Source organism: Aethalodelphis obliquidens, unplaced genomic scaffold (assembly GCF_003676395.1).
Source record: "Aethalodelphis obliquidens isolate GAN/ISIS:26980383/991018 unplaced genomic scaffold, ASM367639v1 scaffold16, whole genome shotgun sequence".
Taxonomy (NCBI): domain Eukaryota; kingdom Metazoa; phylum Chordata; class Mammalia; order Artiodactyla; family Delphinidae; genus Aethalodelphis; species Aethalodelphis obliquidens.
Window position 1 is genome coordinate 22093988 of NW_020837960.1, and position 25439 is coordinate 22119426.

The 25439-nt window shown below is 40.0% G+C and overlaps 1 protein-coding gene across 1 annotated transcript in view; it reads left to right on the forward strand.

The window, feature by feature from the left end:
* The window catches only part of SPART (spartin), a 270881-nt gene that overhangs the window by 1293 nt on the left and 244149 nt on the right, over positions 1–25439 (forward strand). The gene's annotated exons all lie outside the window — the stretch shown is intronic.

The following is a 25439-nucleotide window of genomic DNA, read 5'->3' on the forward strand; positions in this document are numbered from 1 at the left end:
GAGACAGGCAATCATAAAACTCCCTGTTGGGTCACTGGCTTAGATAGAATCATACATCTTAAAAGAACTCTGGAAAGGGAGCCCTTAACTGATATGACTGACTCCGGTTACTAGTCAGCCCTGTGACCTTCACCCAGCGATTCTGGATTCCTGTTTTTCAACCGGAAAGTGAGAGGCTTGGATTATTTGATATCTGAGGTCTCTTCCACTTTGACAGTCAACAAGCCAGGTGGCTCTATGGCCTGCGAAGTGCTGAGCCCTGGGAGGTGTTGGTGTGGCCACCTTTTCCTCCAGTCCCTGCTCTGCCTGTCCCTGCCTGCCTGTCCTGCTGTGTTCCCCCTGACATCATCCCCCTGTGGCCAAGAAAGCACATCATACAAATCAATATTAAAAAATGCTGCTCAAGTCTCAGTGACCATATAAATTTGCACAAATACTGCCACCTACCAGTGCCCAGCTCCTGGGATCATGGTAGCTGTGCCCATGTTCGGTGGTTCTCCCCGTAGAGATGGGTGGGGGTGGCGGGCTTAACTCTGAGGCCCCTTTGGTAAGTGAGCAAAGGCTCTATCTCTCCCCTTTCCTTCTCCAGGAGAATTGTCTGTGTGTCAGCCTTTTCTATATGAATCTTTCTATATAGGATCTAAAATGCAGGATGCTGGAATGAGCTGCATTGTCCAAAGGGCAGATTCTGAGACCTGCTTCTCTCCCAACACACTTGCATTTGTACCCTAAACTTCACCCGTTCACATGCCACTTTCATGAATTTTATTACATCCATCTACCACCTGCTCTATTAGGTACTTAGATTTTTACTTAGATTCATCATAAGCAGTAATATCCATGAAATCATTGCTTTGCTATATACCAATTGCATTTCAATACAAAGTAAGTAATAAATAAATAATCTCTAAGGGTTTTCTTGGTATGTCCTGAACTTGGTTTCTTAGGGCTGCTGTAACAAATTGCCACAAGCTATTTCAAAATTGATAGGGAGGCAAAGCTTCCCATGTCTTTATTTTATTAAATTTCATGTACAAATGGTCTAAAAATTTTTAATTGTCAAATTTGCTTCCATAGAAAGTCTTCAAAAGTAGGTCAGGCACCACTCAAGGTCCTGGGAGTTTGCAGGCACAGTTTAGAGACATAGTTCCAAGCTTCTAGCAAGCATGATCATCCCATCTTTCCCCCAACCCTTTTCTGTCTTATTCAGAGAGAGATGGATTGGTGAAAAAAAAAAAAAAAGTGTGGAATTTAGAATCAGATGGAGAGTCATTACATTCTGATGCTGTCATTTATTATCTCTGTGACTTAAGCCAATCACTTAACTTCTCTAAGCCTCATTTTCCTTATCTATAAAATGGAAATAATAGTGTCTACATTATTAGGTTGTTGTGAGAGTTAAACACACACACACACACACACACACGATTCCTAGCAATTGTCTAGCATATAATAAGTGCTTAAAAATATTAGCTCCATCTTTTCTTCCTTGCTGCCATCAAAGCAGCATTCAGAATTACTTTGTTCTCTAATTTCCTTCTAGGTTATCAGGAAACTTACATTCTGTTTCTAATACTTGCTGGACTCTCTGCTCCCTTTCCTTGATTCCTTCATCTCTGCCCCCCTTTTAATGATTCCTTCCCAAACTCCGTCCTCTCTCTCATGCCTCCATGTCTCTTTTTTCAAGCAGTTCCCACTTTCCATCTGCCACAATTTCAGAGATCTCTGCCCAGTGGAGGAACTGATAACTCGGAGGAGAGCGTGGGTCATAAAAATTCTTACTTCTTTTGCCTTTCCATGATGTTTCAATAGTCCTTCTTGTTTATTTGCTTGTTTAAATCATGTTCTTCCCAAAAGCATGGAGAAATTTGTGTTATCTAATGCTATGGGAAAATTCCTGGACCACAGTCTTATTAAATTCGTCAGACATTTTTGGAGCATCTGCTATATGCCAAGCACTGCCCCAGGCACTAGGGAAATAAAAATAAAGAAAACAGAGTCTCTGCCCTAAAATGCTTACAGACCAACCAGGCAGACAGACCTATAAACACCTACTTTGAATATAAGTGTGCCTTGTGAGGCTTCAAACAGTGCACATGAAAGAATTCCCTGTGCTTTTTTGGTCATGAGATTGTCTTGCACTGGCCAGTCAAAAGGCCCTCCTTGCCCACAGCCCCCTGCTGAGTGAAGAGCACTCTTCTGCTCCCCTGAGCAGAGCTCACTTACTCTGCTTCGTGTGCTGGGTGTCCAAATTTTTTCTTAGGTGCCCATCATCTAGCCACTGTTTGAGACTTGGTGAGAGGCAGAGCTCATCTCCCACTGATGAAGCCTGAAAGGCCGTATACTCTTTCCTGCTCTCCCATCACCACCCAACCCCCATGCAGCTGGGGTGAGAGTATGTGACCTAGACTTGGCCAATCGAATATACCTTCCTTAGACATGGAATTGGGACTGGGTCACACAAGGGAACTGAGATGAGGAGGGCTCTTTCTGGCAGTGATTGAAACAATGTCCAGTTTCCAGGGCCAGCAAGGGCAGGGGGACAAGCAGTGAGATCTGGTTTCCAGTGCCCAGGTGTCAGTTACAAGTTACAGCTCCTCCTGTTCAGTGATGGCAGTAATGTCTGCTCTCAGCTAATTTGGAGGTATGATTTGGCTGTGATTCAGGCTTCTCAGCCTCCCTTTGTTTCTGTTCATTTCCTGAGCCTCTCTCTGAAAATCCAGTAGCCTTTCAATAAATTTTTTTTCCCTTAAACCAGCCAAACTGATTCTTAGCAAATAAGAGTGCTTTGGCTGAGGCCTGGTACAGAGGCTCTACCTCAACAAGCACAATGCTAATAGACTGATCCGGGTAACTTCTCCTTCTAGGACATTCAAACTGGAAATATGTGAGTGGGTCAGTTAGAATCCAGAACAGAAGCTAAAAGCACACGCCCAGGGGCTATGTGTAGGCTGAAATTGTGAGTAAGCAGGAGTTATGAATAAGCAAAAGTTGTGATCTAGCAGATGTCAAAGCACATGCAGAGGAGACGAAGAGGTGGTTGGCTGACAGCTGCAAGGAAGCAGAAGCCAGAGGCATTAAGTCCCCATGATGGTGAGGGAATGGATGAACCCCTGCTCTCCAAGCTCTAGATTTTCCTTGAACTTGAACTATTTTCCATTTTCCAAACTGCATTTCCATTTCTGTGAAACTAATTAGCCATAGCTATTCTTGGGTTCCCTTGAAATTCCAGGTTCTCATTTCAATGTATATCCTTACAATAACTTGCCTATTATTTGAGGTAACCAGGATAAGACTATTCCATATGACCAAAGGGTCCCAAAGATTCTAGTGATGCTATGACCAGGACACAGGAAACAGCTGTCAAATAGTATATCTCAGAAGTCACTGACCTGCCTCTCCAAAGATGTCCTTTCTTTTCCTGTCTTCCTTGAAGTTTCCCAGCAGCAGAACCCTTCCTCTGGGCTGGAAAATAATGATTTATAAGAAGTCCCTGTTTAAAATGTACTCTATTACCTGGAGGAAAAGAAGAGCCAGAGGTGTTTTTCTCTGCATTAGCCATTAGCACCTGAGCAGATTAAATGAGTTCATTCTTAAATTTGAATGCTTAGAGGTCTGATACTTAGGAGATGAGCTGGTTATAGGTCAGAAAAATCAGACACAAGGGAGGGGAGGGTGGGGAGTAGATAATAGAAAATGGCGGTGAGAGGTCCCAGGGACATTCTAAGGGACTGTCTAATGGAACATTACCACGAGGGAATGTCCTGGTGGGCAGCCAGTGTGAAGAGTGCTGGGGGAAGTGTGGCCAAAATGGCAGCAAACATTCTCACTTCACAGTCTGCCTTCTGCGGCCCTGGAGTACGACCTTGCATAATTTCTGTTACCCTTCAGCTCTTACAGGAGGTGGGGCTGGGCTAAGGTGGAGAGTAAGATGGTCATCTTGTCTGCCCGCTTTGAGATTCTGCTCAGAAATTACATTAGTCGTGCCTTGGGGTTACTTGCATTCATTGCCGCAGGCTTCACTTCATCTCCTGCGACATACAGTGCCCTCTCATGGCTTGTGCAAAAGGAAATATCTATGTGTCTCACCTAGTCAGTAAATGGTACACATTCTAGAAAAAAAAAAGTGATTCTGTTAATAAGGCTTGACACAGAAAGGAATGAATTTACGCATGCTGCTGTGTTTGAAGGGAGAGAAGATGTAATGAAGCTGCTTTAATGAAAGTAGAAGTCTGAAGTTATCCCTACAGAGCTTTATTTATTTTCTCAAAGTCTAAAATGTACCTCAGGGTTTGGTGTTTTTCTTCTTCTGAGACTAGTGGGTAGAACTCTTCTCGGAATAGCAGTGAGTCACATCAGGGTGCAGGTAGGAGAAAAATATTAATGCTAGGGACCCATCTTTTCTTTCTTAGATGCTGGGGGCTGCGTTTGCCCATCAGCTATGTTTGTGTGGCCAAGTGACTTACTGTGGGTTATAAATCAGGGATGAGCAATGTGAAAAGCAGATGGGGAGTTGAATGCATCCTCCACATCTCTGTCGTGTGACTGGCTGAAGTCCATGTGCACTTTTGAAAAGGATGTTTGAAAAGGATATTCATCATTTTAAATTGCTCCGTGGGAGCTTTGCAGTTCATAATGTGCCTCTTAGGTACTTCTCAGAGATGGGTTTGCCTTGACGCGGTTTGTAATTTCATAACAGCAAAAGGGCAACTTGGGCTGTTAGGAGAGAAAAGCTAATTTTGAAAGAATTAGCAAGAAATAGGGTTGGGAGGGAGGGTGAAGGGAGGGAGCTAAAGGGGTTTGAAATATTTGGGCTGTCTGTCATAGTGTCTGTCACTGGGAATTCCCAGTGTCTGACAATAGCTTTGCTATCCATGCCTCAGTCCAACACTCAAATATTGTTGGGAAAATCTACTTAGGCATGTGCCTTCAGGTGGTGAAAATATACTTGCTCTTGTGGAAAAACAGTTAAAAACCCAGAAGTATAATAGTTTAACAATACTAGAGTTGATCATCTGCAAGAAAATAGAAAATTGTTACTGAAATGGTTCTGAGCCAAACACATCTGCTCTATTCTTTGCCTTATTTTGTGGCTTTACTCGGAGGAATCCTCATCAGCAGTGGTGTGAGTGATGTGAGCAGTGACTGTGAGTGGTGTTGACTGTCAAGTGGAGAGTTGGTATATGGGCACCACCTCCCCAGACATCCAGGTGAAAACAAATCAGCAATCAGCAGCCTGGGAAAATATGCATCGAGCAAATGTGCTCTAAAGTCAAAAAGAGAAGAAAACAGAATTGGATCTGATTTTTTCAGCACAATAAATATGAGCAGAGTATTATGTGTGCAGAATAGGAGAGCATGAGATTTCCACAAACCCTGCAGGGGAAGGGCAGTGAAGAGCACCAGACCCAATAGGGCTACTATTGCAGAGTGGGCTATAATTTTCATATGTTAAAAATGTCTTTTAGAAAACTCCCAGAAGGTATTACTATACAAAGTACATGTTACAAAAATTGGGAAGAGTTGCTCCAAAACTATAAATATAGTAATTGTATTTTCACTACTTGCATTGATAGTCAAGGCAGATAGGCAGAGAAAGCTTTCCCTGAATAGTGCCTTGCAGTCTAAATTTCATAAATATGTTCCATTAGTCAACACATCTTTTTTGAGCGCCTCCTGTGTGCCAGGAACTTGTCCACAGTCATGAACAAGATAGACTTGAGCTGGAGTAGATGGTCATCATGAAGATGTCTGAGAAAACAGACCTTCCTGGACATGCTGTGGTCCTGGTGCTTCCCCCTGTGTCCCCCCATAACAGTGTGCAAACACTCCCATCTTGCCTTTCTCATTTTCTCTCCTTTTTTTCTTAAAACAAATTTTATTTCCCATTCTCTTGCTGTTTTTCTCTTGGTTTTCCTTTTCCTACTTCACCATGAACTTCCACTTAACCAATTCTCCAAACCAGTGGCCCTACAGCTTTTCACAATTGATCATCCACTCTTTTTTTTTTTTTCCCCACAGAATGTGATTTATTTTTCCTCTATGTATATACCATATTTGGGGGAAGGAGGAGAAGGGAGCCCATATTTCCCTAAAAATAGGCAGTATACATTTCTTAAATTTCTTAATGTCCTCTTAGAGCCACATGATTTTTGAATTCTGGTACTTGAGTAAGTATGAACTAAATCTAATGACATCCTGTTTTTTAATTTATTACTATTCCTTTTTCTGTTCTTTTCTTTCCTTTTCAGTTATTGTCACTACCTCTTGTGATTGTTCATCATTCACTTTTGTCCTCACTTCTCTCCTTACCCCTCTGAAATTTCACGGGTCCTCACTTCAGTGAGCTTCAAACTCGGTTCCCATAAGGTACAGGAAGGCTTTCCAAGAGAGAACTTGTGCAAATGATAGTTTTAAGGAAAACTTCAACTTCATATTGATTATTTTTCTTAAATTGATCCCCCTGAGAACTCACAGGCATTTCTAATACCCCTACTCCTACTACACATAAGAAAGGCATATACCTCAATGATCCCAAATCTTACTGTGGAAAATAATAACATAATCGATGGCCTATATTTGATATAATTTAATCTAGAAACAAGTAAATTCACCTATGGATGAAATAATTAGTTAGAAAAAAGTGTCCTCCTTTATTAAGAGAAGAACTTTCAATAAAATATTAGTTTTTATGCTTAATAGTTATTTATAAAATTTTAAAATAAATTTATGTTTTGGTAAAAAGCTTTAATATATGAAAAATTTTGTCAATTGTACATTAATAATAATTATAATAGTAATTGATCTAGAAGAAAATTTTTAACACTTAGAGCCTTATGCTCACAGAAAATGTAAACTTACATTAAAACTTCAGTTTATAGACAGTTGACCCTTGAACAATGGGAGGGTTAGGGGCACCCTCCCTTTGCACGGTCAAACATTTGAGTTTAACTTATAGTTGGCCCTCCTTATCCACTGTTTCTGCATATCTGCAGTTCCACATCCTGGGATTCTACCAACCCCAGAACCTGTAGTACTGTCATATTTACTATTGAAAAAATCTGTGTATAAGTGGACCTGAGCAGTTCAATCCCAAGTTGTTCAAGGGGTCAACTCTATATATTTGTTGCAGAGAAATGAAGGTGATAAACACAAAACTTGTGAGAACAAAAACACAATATAAAATTTAGTTGCCAGGGAGGATACATGGACTGGAAGTACAGGTTCACATAGAAAGGAAGATGTAAACTGTCAATTTAAAAAGCACTTTTATGTATTTTTAAATGGATGATGGTGGGAAACAAATTTATATGGTATTAAAATTCCTTGATTACTGCTATAGACTGAATGTTTGTGTACCCTCATAATTTTTAAATTGAAAACTAACCTTCAATATAATGGCATTTGGAATATTAACCAACCACCCTCTGGCATTGATCAGTTACTCATCTGTGATGTTGGTTAGACAAGGATAAGAGGGAGAGAGGAGAAAGTTTCTGATCCCTAGAAAAAGCCATACCTTGAAATTTCATTGGGAAAAAATGAGTACAAACTGCACAAACAGAGTAAATCAAAGCACATCAGTGTAAGCAAACTTATTCTGTAAATGGCCAAATAGTACCTATTTTAAGCTTTTCAGGTTGTATGCTGTAGAGTTTTTGTGACAACTTCACCTCTGCTGTTGTAAGCAGCCATAGACCATATGTAAACAGATAGGCCTGGCTGTGTTCCAATAAATCTTTATTTATAAAAGCAGACAGTGGGCTGGATTTAGCCAAATCCTGGTATAATATATGATCCACGATCCACAAGAAGACTGATGCTCTATTGGGCAGTAGCTGAATCTTGAAGTTACCTAGAGGGAATATTTGCCTCACATTGTCAAGATGCAGACGTTTGGCTTGATACTTTGACCTGTCACTGAAGGCTAAGGTTCTCAAATCTTTTGGTGTCCTCAAAGCATGGCAGCTGGCCTCCCCCAGGTTTTCTGAGAGAGAGCAAGGGGAAAACCACAATGCCTTTATGAACTATTATAAGTCACACATTGTCACTTTTGTTACATTCTATTTGCTAGAAATGAGTCATTAATTCTGACCCTCAGAAAAGAAGAAATACCGAAGGCCAAAAAGCACATGAAAAGATACTCAACATCGCTAATTATTAGAGAAATGTAAATCAAAACTACAATGAGGTATCACCTCACATCAGTCAGAATGGCCATCATCAAAAAGTCTACAAATAATAAATGCTGGGGACAGTGAGGAGAAAAAGGAACCCTCTTGCACTGTTGGTGGGAATGTAAATTGGTACAGCCAGTATGGAGAACACTATGGAGGTTCCTTAAAAAACTGAAAATTGAGCCACCATATGACCTAGCAGTCCCACTCCTGGGCATATATATGGAGAAAACCATAATTCAAAAAGGTACCTGTGGGACTTCCTGTTGGTCCAGTGGTAAAGAATATGCTTTCCAATGCAAGGGATGAAGGTTCGATCCCTGGTCAGGGAACTAAGTTCCCACATGCCGTGGGGCAACTGAGCCCGTGTGCCACAACTACTGAGCCTGTGTGCTCTGGAGTCCGTGTGCCACAACTAAAGAGCCCATGCGCCACAACTAGAGAGAAGCCCACGCGCTGCAACGAAAGACCCTGCATGCCGCAACTAAGACCCAGCTCAGCCAAATAAGAAAAAAAAGATTCATGTACCGCCCCCCACCACCGCAATGTTTATTGCAGCACTATTTAGAGTAGCCAAGACATGGAAGCAACCTAAATGTTCATTGACAGAGGAATGGATAAAGAAAATGTGGTGTATATATATACAATGGAATATTACTTAGCCATAAAAAAGAATGAAGTGATGCCATTTGCAGCAACATGGATGTACCTAGAGATTATCATACTAAGTGAAGTAAGTCAGAGACATATTATCATATGATATCACTTATATAGAGAATCTTAAAAAATGATACAAATGAACTTACATACAAAAGAGAAATAGACCCACAGTCATAGAAAACAAACTTATGGTTATCAAAGGAGAAAGGGCAGGGGAGGGATAAATTAGGAGTTTGGGATTAACATATACACACTACTATATATGAAATAGATAACCAACAAGGACCTACTGCATAGCGCAGATAACTATATTCAATATTTTGTAATAACCTATAAGGGAAAAGAATCTGAAAAAGAATAGATATACATACATATATAACCGAATCTCTTTGTTGTACACCTGACACTAACACAACATTGCAAATCAACTATATTTCAATAAAAAAGGTCTGGCCCTCAGAATTCACCTGTTGAGGGGAGGATTGTCAGAGAATCTGTGGACATATTTTAAAGCTACTACCAAGTTGTTGTGATGTCTTGTTTTGGTTGATATGTTTTAAGAAATCCCACATATATACTTGGAAAATGGAGTCTTTTAATAACCTTCTCAGATAGTTTGTGGCTATTCTTAGATGTGACACCAGATGCTGGTTTCTGAAAAGTGAGTTGCATTATGGAATCTGAAACCATATCCATGAACTTTTCAAATTCTGTTACATTAAAATTTATTGGTTTACTTTGTACTTTAAATCGATATTTTACCCATATATTTTGTAATATGATGCATTTTTTAACATGATGCATTGGTCATTTGGAATATTGATTCACTGAATTACGGAGCTCTTTCAAATGTTGGCATATTTCATTTTACAGTGTAAACTGTTATATTTGTTAATGTTACTAATCATCAGAAAAGTCTTTGAGCATTGGAAAGCTGCCAAGCTTACACTGACAGATACAATTTTTCTAAAATTCTAATTTTCACTGCAAAGCTTGAATTTTATCCTTGGAAACAAAACTGTCAGTTGTTTTCCTTGAAGTGATGGTCTCATTGGTTCATTGTTGAGAAACTGTCTGCCAAATACCCAAGTCTAAATAAACATGATTCTTTACCAATTCAAGTAAAAAATGGTGTTCTGTGAAAAAAGTGGCTAGTTTAGCTCACAACTCAAACAACCATCTAAGTGCTTCTTTTTGAGACAAACATCATACTTCGGTATATAGTAGAGATACTTTTTGCATACTTCCCATTTCATCAGAGTATAAAAAATGATGTACATCCAAGGGCCTATATTTAATAAAGTTAATAATTTATATTGCTTCATAACAGTCATTGTAAGGTGAAACTTTTCTCTGGCTTTTTTTTTTTTTCTCCTACCAGTAAGTGGCAGTGAAGTACAATGTACATTATAGTAGCACACTGATTTCACATTAAACTAGTACATGATACTGGTACAGTTTGGGGCCATTGCCTTGATTTGTGTTCAGCCACCAACAGTTTTACCCATCATTGCTTCTGTACCATTGATGCAAAACAATGCAATGAAAAAGGCAAATAATGTCTTAGTATTATTATGAAAATAGTTTTGAATTTTCAAATACTCTGCAAGTGGCTTCAGGGACCCTCAGAGGTCCATGGCCTATACTTGGAGTACTGCTGTCCTAAGGTGTTGGCTAATAGCTAGTTTCTCCTGAGAAAGTCAATGAGTCTTCTCACAAGTTTTAACCTTGATCTTTTATCTCCCTGCCTCCACCCCTTGCACCCCTTGCCACCCCCCCATCTCCCACCACCAATGCCTTTACCCATTGGGCTGAGCAGTTGTACTTTTTTTTTTTTAATAAATTTACTTTATTTATTTATTTTTGGCTGCATCGGGTCTTCATTGTTGCACGTGGTCTTTCTCTAGTTGAGGCACGTGGGGGCTACTCTTCGCCGCGGTGCACGGGCCTCTCACTGCGGTGGCTTCTCTTGTTGCGGAGCACGGGCTCTAGGCGCCCGGGCTTCAGCAGTTGTGGCACGCGGGCTCAGTTGCTCCGCAGCATGTGGGATCTTCCCGGACCAGGCCTCGAGCCCCTGTCCCCTCCATTGGCAGGCAGATTCGCAACCACTGCACCACCAGGGAAGCCCAGTTGTACTTCTTATCTTAGGAGAGACTGTCTTCTGACTTTTTAAGTTTTGTGGAGAATATTAGAAAAATATTTATTTTAAATATTGAAAGTTTATTTCATTCAAATGATAGAAGTTACCTTAAAATAATTTGTTTTTAAAAACAACCTACTCCATCTTGACTACAGTGGAGGACTGCCATATCCTTGTTATTAATGTGGGTGAATTTTCTAGGGTATAGGACATGTTACTAAGTCATAAAATTAAAAGTGAGAGGAATATGTTTTCCTAATTGGATGCCGACCATTTATGTGCTCTTAGCTCATCTCTTGAAGGATAATTGACAAGTATCAGTGAATCAGAAATGGATTCACATACAAGTTGTGATGCCTTAGCTCAGCAGAATAGAGTCAGCAGAATACATGGTGTTCAGAGGGCTCTGTAAGACTTTGATACCTTTTTTTTTTCCTCATACTGGCTTGAATCTCTGTGCCATGTTATTTGTCATGGTATGCACTGACTGCTGAATCTTCTGTGTCTCTGAACTCAGTTTTTGCTGAGAGATTTCAGGTATAAAAGGAAAATCAAAATGGAGTTGGTGTTGACAAGAGACATATCTAAAATAGAGCTGGGAGGGAACTTAAGATGTGTGACTCAAGCACCTCTCAGCCTGGAGAAATCTGAACTTGGACCACTTCTTATCTTAACATAGGCACCCAGAACATCTGCCCAATGTTCCAGAAACTCAAGATGCTTATCCGACGCTTACTCTAAAACAATTTGTGACAGCCTATCCCTTAAGGTCAAATGTTTCCTTTATTGTATCAAAGTCAGTCATAGTTCTCGAACAACCTTGTGGTGGCTTTTGCCTTTATAAGCCCCCAACTCTTTCTGATCGCCAGGAACATTCTAAACGGTTTTATCAGAGTCTGTGTCTCCTGAATTGCAATTCCTAAGACCTCAAATGAAGCTCTTTGTTCTTTGCAGCCTCAATAGTGATTATTGTTTGACACAGGATAGATTATGCCTTTTCCCTTGACTTTAACTCGATGTGTCAGAACCTCATGCAGACCCTGTAGAAGTTTCCTACCTGGTAATAAGATTGGAATTAACATCTGCTTGATCATTTTTGTTGCACTAATCCACCTATATAAACTAGGGCCCTCATTTGCCCCTGAGGCCTAGTGTTCATGTCCTTAACTCCAGATATCCAAATGATGATTTATGCAGACCGTTTGGCTATATTCACACAAATTACATTGGGGGCCTTGGTGAAGCTAATGAAACTTAGTTAGAAAATGTCAACTAAACAGATTTTTTGCAACAAATTTCCTTTGCAATGAAATCCTTCTTGCTGTTGGACAGGGACAGATCTAAGTTTTATAGGGCCTGAAACACATGATTTTGGGGTGCCTCTAAGAAAAAAAACTACAAAGTTATAAAAGAGATCTTCATTAAAATGAGGAAATAAATCACAACAAATTATGGAAGTCTTGAAGATTCAGAGATCTCTTTAGGCAACTTACCAGAAATGAATACATAGGAATGCTTTCTGATTAGAACCTTGCTTGCTGGTCCCTCCTAGGACATTAGGACATTCATAGCTCATGCCATTCATAGCTCTGTGCAAGGGAGAGACCCTGAAGGGTCAGCTTCATTAACTTCACTGTGGATCCATGTTGGCACTGAGAGAACTATCTATTCCAGACACTGCCACGTTTCAAATCCTGCTGTCAAGCATGGCTGTTTTTCAAGTGACCCTAAATCAGACAAAGTAGAATCCTGAAATATGTTGAAGTGACAAAGACACTTAGGTTCTTGCTTTTCATTAAGCATTTAAAATGTCATTTTAAAATGACATTTAAAAGTGCTACTTATTCTAAAATTATATTATATTTAACATTATTAAACAAGAAAACCTCCCAGAGTGAGCCAAATACCATCTTTTTCTATAGGAAACTTGTAGCTGTTACTGAAAGGAGATGCTACAGATTTCACAAACTCAATTCATGACTCCCATTAATTTTTTAAAGAGGTCTGCCCATTAGGAAGGCAATTTGAGAGGCAACAGTTTAATGAGCTCCACTGGAGATCAGATAATTCATTATCCCAAATATCATGTTTATTATATCAATAGATTTACATGCTAATAAAAGGACAAGTCCCCGTGCTTATGTTTTATAGTGAAAGTAAAACCCTTGGAAGGATGAGATTAGAGTGATGTTAGTTAAAACAGCCGCAGAGATCTGTAAGAGTGATCTTTTAAAGCATGCAGCAAGGTGGTCTCTTATAAGGGATTTTCTCTTTTCATCTGCCAAGGTTATTTAGTGGTATCCTCTCTTCTCCAGCGTATCACTTACTTCAGTAAATGCGTAAGTACAAATAAGAAAATTGAAAAAAAAAAGTCTACAGAAAAATTTGTGAAAAAATTATATTTTATAAATACTATAGGTAATAGAGTCATAAAGAGTGAACACATCTATAATCCATCATCTTTTGTAACATCAGAGCAATATATGTGGCTTTTAGAGTGTGATTCTCATTACTTGGATAGAACTAGAACATTCTAATCATATGATTGTTGAATCAACAATTCAGTTTATTTATTTATGTGCCACAGAAAAATCATGACAAATATCTCATCAATTAATTCATCAGCTAGACTTTGCAGTGGTTTGAATCAATGTTAGAGATAGCTGAAACCTCTACGTCCATCTCTTAATGAAGTATATTTGAGATCTATAATACATATTTTTAATTCAGTGTAGATAATGACAGAGTCATAAGGCTCAGACTTGAAAAAGGATTGTAATTCATCCGTGCATCCTTCTGCCTTCAGACCTTAAATTTTCCAGATAGATAATATATCTGTTTTTAAGGAAGTTTACAGTATATTTTGTATACTACTTAATGATAACATTCACCATTAGAAAAATGTATTTTATATTTAACATAAATTATTGATACAATGCCATAGATTAATTAAATTCTACAAGTGTTGAGTATCTATTCTAAGGTCAGTCCTAACCATGATAGAAGTTCCATGGAGGGTTACATGACAGAAGGATTACAAGTTGAAGGACTGGGATAGATTTCTCCAAAGGAGCAACACCCCAGTGAAACATTTAGTCATAATGACAATGTATGTGTCAATCTTTGTGGTCCCAACCATAAGCACTAAAGGAGGAAACCTGAGAAGATAAAGTTCAATGTTAACGGACTCATCTGGGGAAGGTTTAGAAAGACCTAGGTCTTGTCTAATGACATTGAAGGGAAGTTATATTTGGGTAGGTGGAGAGTAAAGGAAAGCCACATTTAAAATGGAAAGAACAGCATGGGCAACACTGTGTAGAAAACTTTTATTATCTATCTCATTAGGAGAGATAAAAAGATTTTTTTTTTTTTTTGTACTGAGAAATTATTCAGGCATCCCTTCGGTCTCTTCCTTTCAGGTTACATAATCCCAGATCCTCTGACCTTTCATTCTACACCCTATTTTCCAGCCCTCAGCCTTTTCTGAGGCTCTCCAAGCTCTCTGTGTCTCTCATGAGCCATATGGCCTAGTGGATGGAGCCTCAATTAGGGGTTCGGGGTTCTGACTTCTACTTGTCATTCTTCCTACTGTGTAGTCTTGACCAGGTCCTTACAGGACCTCAATTTCCCTCTGTAATTTAAGGCACCAGACTATGGTCTCTTGACTTCCTTCTCTCTCAAAATTCTGAGCCTTAAATTGTGAAGCCTAGCATTTGATATGAAGTTCTAGCCATGTGGAATAAGGTTAAAGGGTTAATTTCCAATCTCCTTCATCCATATTTCTCTTTGGACATTCCAATATCATAATTATCTTTAAAAACCCTGAGTCCAGAAGAAAGTCTAGTACCTACATAGAAACTGGGTTTCCTTGTCCAAGACTTTATCAACAAAAATGTCATTTGTATAAAATGACCTTAAGTTCCAACCCACCCTAAATATGGAGTAAATGTATTTTCCTTTTAGGGATAATGACAATTTCTTTTTAAAGAAGGATTTAGGCTGCTGATCTATAAAGTACTTTAAATATTATGTTGTGGAGGATTGCACTGGAACAGTACTGAATGCAGATTGTTCTCTGACCACATCCTTCCTTACTGAATCATTCTTCAAGATGTTGTCTCTGTCTTTTACTTCTTTTTTCCCCATTGTGCAGCAGTTAGGAAAATGAAATTATGTCTTTTGCTACAAAGCACAAGCCAGTTATGTGTATGCTCCATCAGAATAAATTTCATCCGTCTTCCTTAACCTTGGATAACACAGAGTATTTTAACCTATTAAAGTAAGTATTTGATTAACAGGTAGGGTGTTTGGAAGTAGGGAAGTTCCAAAAACTGAGGCAAAAAATATTGCTTGAAATGAAATAGATGCACTGTAAAGAGGAACCATGAGTCATAGTCACAAAGATATTCCCCACCATGGTTAATGACCCGAGCATGGGTGCTGGAGTCAGATGGCTGGGCTTGAATCCCATTTCTACCACTTACTGGCTGCATTGCCTTGGTCAGTTAATTAACCTCCTCGAGTTATAGTTTTCTACTCTGTAAAATAATAGTGCCTGCATCACAGGTTGTTCTGAAGGTTGAAGATGGTAATGCAAATAAAGTGCTCAGCACAGTATCTGACAAAGTCAGAGGTCAATAAATATTAGCTGTTGTTATTGTTATTACCTGAGCTTGTAGCTGTTAGCATTGTGTTTGACAGTGAATAATAAAGACCCACAGGATAGAAGCTTGTTTCTGTTTCACATAGGGATCCGGGAATAGAAAGCCCAGAACTACTCCTTGAGGTCCTCTGGGACCCTGGCTCCTTCCAGTTCATTATCCCACCATCCCTAAGATGTGACCTTTGTCCCCATGATCCAAGATGGTGCTAAGAGCTTCAGCCATGTTCTCAGCAGCAGGATCGAAGAAGGGATAAACAAAAATGGGAAAGATGTTTAAAAAAAAAAAAAAGAAAAAGAAAAGGGAAAGTGGTGGCATGTCCTACTAGCTGTGTTTTAAGGAAGAATCTCAGGAGATGCCTGAGTGTTTTTTGCCCATAATATGTGAAGGACTGACTTTCATGACCATCCAACCCCATTTCAAACTTTTAATTTTTAAAGTATCACAAGAGTTATAACCTACAGTCTCCTGGGGCTCACTATGACCATGGAATCTTTTTCTGTTATATGTCAACAATATTGATTAACTAAAACATAAAACAGTATGACTAAATTGAACATCATTTAGGGTTTTGTATCAGGCTGCCTTTGAAATGTTATTGTCTCAGTGTTTTGAATGTACCTGAATTGTTCAGATTTTAAACTCTGAAATCTAAAATATGATTTTCCTTCCCCTTTGGGAGTCAGTGGCAAGTTAAACCCGGAAGGCGAGACTTACATTGTAGGCTGATTGTATAACAAATGCTCCGTCAAGAGTGCTCTGGGGCAGAAGTGGCCAGAAAGGTTGTATGACAGAACAACAAGGTTATACGGCAGGAAGATTAGCTTTGCCCTAGGATTCACATGAATAATAGATGCAATGCAGAATTAAAAAAATGATTAAAAAATTTAAAAACCCACTGAAATGACAGCAACTCAAGGCCACACACCATCCTGGGTATGTACAAGTGGGATGGATCACTGTCACAGTGATGTCTGAAATGTGGTTTCTGTGCTCCCTCCTCTGTTAAATGACTATTACTTGGCTATTAATGAGTAATGACTATTACTCATTAACATGAGCAGTAGGATCACTGAATATAAGGCAGTAGAGTGTAGTATCTCTTGGTCTACGGCATGTTATATTTTGTAACTGATCAAAATGGTACATCCAGGGACATCTTATTCAATATTTCTAATGACAATAAAACCTCTACTGATTCAGATTTCTAAATCCTAGTGCTGCTGCCTTCGCACAGCAATCAGTAGATCACAGTCTTGTAGAGATGATACAGAAGTAGGTATATTTGGGAGTTAAATACAAATTCGTTAACAGCATAATTGGACTAGTTTCGAGAAGCAAATATATTAGTTCTAAATATAAGCCCTAGTAATGACTAGGATTCAACAACACAAAATAATTATCCTAAGAAGGATAAAGTCATTTTCTTGAGTTGAGATATTTCTTTTAAATCAGTTCTCCCATCTGCTGTAAGAAATGGGTTGATGGTGATTGACAGGATACTGGCTTTCAGATGACAGGCTCACTACCCCTTTGGCTCATTAAATAGAGAAGCAAGAGTAAGTGAACATTGTTTTTTCTTATCTAATGTTTAATGAGTATTAATGGGCTTCTTTTGAGTAGCTAATGTAATAAACTATAAAATATACAAATGGGGCTTCCCTGGTGGTGCAGTGGTTGAGAGTCCGCCTGCCGATGCAGGGGACACGGGCTCGTGCCCCGGTCTGGGAAGATCCCACATGCCGCGGAGTGACTGGGCCCGTGAGCCATGGCCGCTGAGCCTGCACGTCCGGAGCCTGTGCTCCGCAACGGGAGAGGCCACAACAGTGAGAGGCCCGCGTACCGCAAAAAAAAAAAAATATATATATATATATATATATATATATATATACACAAATGATATCTCTATTAAATATTACCTATTAAATATCTTCCCACTTCCTGCTTGCTGCCAGAAGCCAGCTTTTATTAAGGGTGGAAACATTAACCTAAATACATGCTTACAAAGCCTCTTTTGCAGTTAGAAGTGTATTGCAGTTGTGGCCAATGAAATAAAGGTGGAATTTGGCTGGGCTTTCTAGGAAAGCATTTGCTTTCCTGATAAAAATGGACAGATGCAACTGGCATTGCTCTTTTCCTTTCTGCCTTCCTCTTTCCTTGAAGGCATGATGTCTAGACCTGTAGCAGTTTTCTTGCAACCTTGAGGTGAAATGCACGAAGTAAAAGCCCCCAAAATGGCTGACTCTGGCTCCGCTGTCTCTGAGTGCTGACAATGCTAGCAGCCTACTGCCTCCAGACTTCTTTTGGGTGAATCCCACTTATTTAAGTCACTGGGTTTTTTGCTATTTACAGTCAAGTGAATACCTAATTAAAACCCAGGCCCATATAGAACTTGTTGCCAATTGGCATTGCCATAAGAATCATGTAGAGTAGGATATTTCAGTGACTCATAAATGAGTTAAAAGGAAGACACAAACCTTATTTTTAAAGCTGGGCTGATAGGATGTATTAAAAATTATGGGGGTTATATTTATGCTGGTTACTCTCCATTTACCACCCCTTTGGTCCACTCTGTGCCCTTCTCAACCCTCCTCTGTGCCCTAGGAGGCTGACCCTATGAACTGCAACTCCTGACTCTGGCTTCTGTTTGGGTTCAACCAGTGGTCAGCACCAGTAGGAGACTGGAGGTTGGGAGGTGTAACAGGTAATATCTCAACTCAAGAACTGGATTTTCCTTTTTAGAGTAACTGCTTTGTGTTCCTGAATCCAATGACTAGGACTTAGTACTGACGTTTAAAATGAATATATTTGCTTCTCAAGGTTAACCCAATTATGCTGTTACCTTGCATTTGTATTTAGTTCCCCAAATACCTAATTCTGCATCAACTCTGTAAGCCTGTGATCTACTGATTGTCATGCAAAGGCAGCAGCACTAGGATTTAGTGATCTGAAGCAGCAGCGATTTTATAATCAAACAAAAATATTGAATGAGATGTGAATAAGGTAAATGGTGGGAGAGAGAGGTTGTGCTGTGTTTTCCCTGTTCCATCCCTGCTTTGGGCAGAGTTTTCTGGCAAAATCTGGATTCCTCAACTCCGTGGGTTCCTGAAATGTCTTATCTTCCCTGTCACTCTGGGTCCAAGAGTGGTAACCACTTATTCTGGCTAATTTCTAGGGGCATCAACATCTTCTGTCAGTTCCTTACCTTGACCCACATTTTTATGAAATTTCGTTGAACCACCTGATTTAGATTCTGTTTCCTGTCAGGACTCTGTCTGATACAATATTCTTATACCCACATTTCTAAAACTGATGTTAATTTATTTGATGAAAACCAGCAAATGTCTTTAAAAAAATTGTCTGGATTTGGCATGTAACTCAACTGAAATTGTATTGATTTGTGTGGCTAAGTGAGCAGTGTGATCCATTGTTCCAAATTAACTCATTAAGGGCAAAGGGATTTTAATATTTGCTAATATATTTATATTCCATTCTCTTTTTATGGCAATGATGAACAGTCTAAGAAGTTCCAAACTTTATTTCAACTGCAAAGATATATTGCCTGGAGTTAGGTATTCTGATCTAATACAATATTTACAAAGTAATTTTATAATAATTTCTAAGTTAATCCTAACAACCTTCCTATGAACAGGGTCAATGTTATTACCAATCCTTATTTTAGAAGTCTTGTTTCTGAACAAGGAAGAAGAATGTTCCCCAGCTTATACCACTTGCCAGTTAAGGTCTGGAGCACAGGGTTCCTTGTTCTTGTTCTTGAGGTACTGCTTTAGCTTCCCTTCAAAAATTAATTCACTGTCTAATTCACTGTCACGCAGGGCAGAGCATGTTGCGTGTCTTGCCTTCCTGACAGCAACCCATCATATTTAGTGTGTGTTTGTTGATTGTTTCTGGTTGCTTTGACAATGCCAAGAAATAATGGATGGTCCTATGATCTTTTTTTTCCTCTCAGTTCTCTTATTTTCTTTCTTCATATGCACTACTGCACTGAACCCACTGCTACAGAGACAGAAAAATAGAGATTCTGAGGTAGGAGTGGAATTTTCTAAAACTTCTGTGAGTTCTACTTGTCCTCCCTAAGAGAGGAGTAAGTGATGGATGATGGCTCGAAGGCCAAATAGTGCCCTCCTGCCTTAGTCTCTCAACCTGATCTTTTTAATAAAGCCTTTAGAATTGTTTCAAAAAACAACAAACCCATTTAGCCCACATGCACACACTGATATGTTTAACTATTTTTTCTAAACATGGGAAGGCTGAGTTCACTTGCCACATGTGGGATACTTGTCACGAAAGGAAGAAAAGGTTCGTTGGGAGACTCTGCTGTGATTTGTACAAGTCATGTTCATTGCATGAAGTGATCAAGATAATAAGCTTTCTTTGCGGTCCTCCCCTAACCACTACCAGTTTTTATCAAAAATGGGACTCACAATCTTCTCCCCAAAACGTTCTTCCTGGGTTTCTTACGCCCATCATTTGTTCCATTGCCCATACATCAGGAGTCATTTTTTCTTCATGTATGTCTTGTACAGCCAACAGGGGGAGAGGATTCATTCTCCTTTTCCTTTCCTAAACTGCCTGAACTCAGTGAAATCATGGATTCTAAAGACTAGCAGAGAGCTATTTGGGGTAACGAAATCACAGTTTCCTAAGAGAGTCACAGGTTTGGATGTGTATGAATCATGCATTATCTTTCTGTGACTCCTGTTCCTTCACCTACTTGCTAAAGGTTAGTGTTCCCCAGGGATCCATCTTTGGGCTTCCGGTTTTCTTACTGTGTCTTCTCTGGGTGACTTCTCTCAAGTGGATACATTCTGTTGCCACCTGTGCAGTGATCAGTTTAGCACATCCCTCCGCTGAGCTACAAACCCAGGTGCCTAACTATTGGGTATGTCCACTTGGACGTCCTACAGGCAACCCAAAAGCAACATGTTTGAGTTGTATTCCCTTGCAATCTGGTCCTCCTCCTATATCCCTGTCTTGATGACTGGCACCTCTGCCCTCTGGTCCACCTGAGTCAGAGGTCACCGGGAGTCATCACAGTCTCCTCCCTCTCATTTTCAGCCCTCCATCCTTTCTCTTTCTAACTGCAATCCATTTTCTCCTCTCCTTCACGACTGCCCCTGCTTTATTCTGCTTCGTGCAGGGTTACTGCAAGAGTCTCCTAATTAGTTCCGTCACTCTTCCTCCCTCCTCAGGACCCATTTCAATTCATCTTTTGCACTGCTGCTATTCGACTCATGTAGTTCCCTGCTTAGAACCCATTATTGAATACAGAGCAAGCACCTTATCTTGACCCACAGGGTCCTAATGATTTGGCCACTCTACAGCTGTAACTCCTGCTGTTCCTCCATACGTGAGTGCCCTTGCCCTGATGTTTCTCTGTTTTTGTGATTTTACACCTGACATTTCTTCAAATTGCCTTCCCCATCTTTAAGTCTAGCAAACTCCTACTCAGACTTTTAAGAGCACTCTCATTTTATTTATTCTGTTTCCTTCCGTTCTTATTTCATTGGTGCAGTCTATGTCTCTGAGATATTAATGACAGGTTTTCTTTGTAAATTATCTTCTCCTTGCATTGTTTCTATTTCTTCTGAGTATCTTCTTTCCCCTATTTATTTACTTTAATCCTCAAACATCCAGCAATCCTTGTCTGTCTGGTCCTAATTAAGAATGAGGCCAACCAGCTGTTGATTGGAAGTTCTGTGTGAAAATAACTTCCTTGTTTGTTCACTGCCGGGCTTCACTCTAGGGTGATCTGGCTGCCCTGTTTCATTAGGGGCCCCCAATCCTTCTCCCTTGGGCTGGTCAGATTCTGTCTCGGGCTGACCAGAGCTGTCTTCCATTCTCCTGCGTAGGGGGCCTGGGCCTGGCTCCCAGTGGTCTAGAAGGCTTATGGATGATGTGGGCTAGGCAGGGGTCTTATAAGTCCCTAAACTTTTGCCTAATTCTTGTTTTAACGACAGTGATCTCACCCGTCGTCAGCTGTGCTCTGTGTTTCCTGTCCAGAATACCTCTGGTTCACCCTCTCCAGGGAGTAAACCTCTGGTCTTTGACAAAGGTGCTTCTTAAATATAATACTATTTTAACCAATCTTGCTGTCTTCAGCCTCACTTCTGCCCTTCCTTTTAGAGGCAGCTGGTACTGCCAGTTCCTGACTTGCTCTGAGCTTCTGTGGGAAAATCACGTTGCTTCTCGGTTTCCACTTCTGCTACTGTGGATTCCAGCAATCTCTGGACGAAAATGTCACCTGCTTCTCCTCTGTTTGTTTTTTCGTGCCCATGTGTTGTGTTCACGACTGTTCCTCAGTTCCAGTCCTCTTTCTTGCTATGGTTTATGTCTTCAGCTGTCATTTAGTGGGAATTAAAGCGAGAACAGATGTAAATGCCTGTGTTAAGGCCCACTTTAGCTAGGATAGCCCTCAGTGTTTTATTCCCCAGCACTGGCCTTCAGTAGAAACTCGGTAAAAGTTTATTGGATGAATAAGTGAAATCTGCGTATAGAGAGGAAGCCTCAGGTTATGTACACATTCCCTGCTTAGCTGTGCATTCTGGTACCCAGAGAAACTGCCAGAGGTAAAAACGAAATTATGTCTCTCAAGCACATACTGTACTCCTGGACTTTTGACGACAAATCTTTGTGTCTCAGGCCTATCCTGAAAAGTCTGGCGATGCTCCAAAAGTGGGCAGCACTGGATGTTTAGGAAGTCCATTCTCTTTACATGAGTGACTCAGTCTTGGAACTGGAAGTTACATGTGTCCTGATGCCTATAGCCCTCAGCTCTTGAGACTAGGTCAGTCTGTGAAACACCAGGATAGTTGGTGTGAATTTTACTCTACAATTTTGAGTGTAAACATTTAACATTCTTTTAAAACCCTTAAGTCAAGATTAATCTTCAAGCCCCCATCCTACCAGGTCACCATCAAATTCCATCTCAGGCATAATGGAGACCCCTTCCTTTATGTCTAGGTGGACAGAGGGGTTTCAGTGTCTGGGAAAGAGCCCCCCTCACTCCTCACTGGACTATGTCCAAGCCCACGGGGTCCTGGAGGGTGGAAGCCCTGCTGCTCTGGGTCAAGGTCAAGCATGGGTCTTTAGTGACACCTCCATGGCCTCAGCAGCCAGTGTACCAGCCACAGCATTCCTGATCCACCCCTTTAGAAGTTCTGCCACCTGGTAGCATCTTGACAAGGGAGTGGAGGGATGGGCCACCCCCCTATTCCCTTTCCCAGTACAGGGGCAGAAGGAGCACATGGAATCTCCTTCAAATCTCCCTGCTAACAGTGGTGTCACCCTCCATCCTCTCCTCCTCCAGGGTTATCCTGCATAACCTTTCTTAGATTTTAAAACACAGTGCTGGTCTTTCTTCAGAAGGATGTGGAAGAATGAGAGGGTAAAACTAGTCAGTTTGTTTTCCTTCATTGACAGACTTGGGAAAACCAGTATTCTCAGGGATAATCAAAAACAACTGATGATGAGTCTTATTTTTTTAGATTCCACATGTAAGTGATAAAGTATTTGTCTTTCTTTGTCTGACTTACGTTACTAAACATAATATTCTCTAGGTCCATCCACGTTGCTGCAAATGGCAATATTTAAGGGGAAAGGGATGGGAGAAGGACAGATTAGATTAACAGATACAAACTACTATACATAAACTAGACAAGCAACAAGGATTTACTGTATGGCACAGGGAATTATATATAATGTCTGTAATAACCTATAATGGATTATAATCAGAAAAAATAACTGAATCACTATGCTGTATAGCTGAAACTAATACAATATTGTAAATCAACTATACTTTAAAAAAAACCAGAAAAACAAACAAACAAACAAAAAAACCTGACTGATGATTAGAACAAAGACTTTGAGCCCAATCAGGAGGGTATGTCTATTGGAAACCTTCCCAGCTGCACTGAAGTCCACTTACTTTTCTTCCTAAGGTGTAATTGATCAGTGTCCCTCCTCCCGTGCTAGGAGACACATCTTACAGAAGGATTTCTCTAATTTTGCTTTTATTCTTTCTATATTAAATTCTAGCCAGATGCTGGGGAATAAAACAATGACATAAAGAAGTGGATTTAACACAGGCATTTATCTGGTGAGGGCTGAAAATAATATAATTACCACTCAGTTCTGTTTTATTCTTTAAGGGGTGAATTTTTCTAATGTTTCTTTCTTGATTAAATTCTTTTCTTGTGTCTTTTTTGTAATTGTTGTGAGAGGGATGAAGAAAAGAAAATAGTACATTTGAGCAGAGGCTCTGGACCTTGACTGTGCATTGGAATCACCAAGGGAGTTTACAAAATACTAATGCCTGGGGAACTAAACCCCAGGAACTCAGATTTAATTGGCCTGGGATGCAGCCTGGATGTGGGATTGTTAAGCACTCCTCACCTGATTCAAATGTGCAGGAAAGACTGAGAACCAAATCTTAAACTATACTTAAACTGTAAAAATAGATGACTTGTAAAACAGATAGCTACTGGGAAGGAGCTGCATAGCACAGGGAGGTCAGCTCGGTGCTTTGTTTCCACCTAGAGGGGTGGGATAGGGAGGGTGGGAGGGAGACGCAAGAGGGAGGGGATATGGGGATATATGTATACATAGAGATGATTCACTTTGTTAAACAGCAGAAACTAACACACCACTGTAAAGCAATTATACTCCAATAAAGATGTTAAAAAAAAATAGATGACATTCTACCTTAAGTAAACCAGCAAGTCACTAAGTTAGTAGCAGAAATTTAGGGAATGAGCATTTAATCCCAATAAAAATTCTGGGCACAGAAGTGCATTTTACGGTTTGCTTTGGTTTGTTTTGTGTATGGATGTAGCCAGCACAACCTGGCATGCCACAAAGGCGTTGTATGGGAAGCATTTGGAAGCAGTTAGGAAGTCATTTTCCTGTTATGCTCTAATCCCAGAATTTTCTTCACCATTGCCAGTTTCCCAGGCAATGTTTGGCTTCCCCAACTGTTGATTTCCCCAGGGTTTGCATTCAGCTCTCACAGATCATAGACTTCCTGGAGCAGGCTGATGGAGGTGGAGATTTTCTCAGAAGGAAACAAAAGCCAAAGGATGTTCCTGGTAGAGAGGGACCAGACTTCAATACATCTCCTTAAAGTGCTGACTGAACGTCTTCAATGGTCTCTCTCTGCTTTCTCAAATTTCGCCCAGAGCTCTAACACTACTTTTGGCTTGCTATATTTTTGTTCATTGATTTTGTCCACAGTGTTCCAAGGATGCATTCAGATTTCTCTGCATCTGATTCACAACTGTAGACACCCAATCCTAAATTAATTTTAGTGAACTTGTGCTCTATTTATTGATGATTTTGACCACGCAGTCATGGCTAGAAGAAAGCTTTCATTTGAAAAATAATAATGTGACTAATAATGGATGTAGATGTGGAGTTTACTAACACTCAAAACTGTAAAAAGGAGAAAATAGAAAGACCACGGATTGTGATTTGTAGAACTGGATTTATCAGAGGAGATTTGTAGGAAGCACCGGCCGTCTTGACAGTAAATCAGGAGACCTGAGCCCGACTGCTGCTTCTATTCTGCAATAACGGGTGGCCTTGGGTAACTCAGTGACAGCACTGTGCCCCTGGTTCTTCATACAAAAATAGAGTTCATGGTATCTTCCCTGTCTACCTTCCAGGATTGTTGTAAAGAGTTTATTTACATAACTCTTTTTACCACATCACATTACTAGGCTGCAGGGCTGATTTAATTTTGTTTTCATACTTTAACATATAGAGTGGTGTTCAAATTTTAAT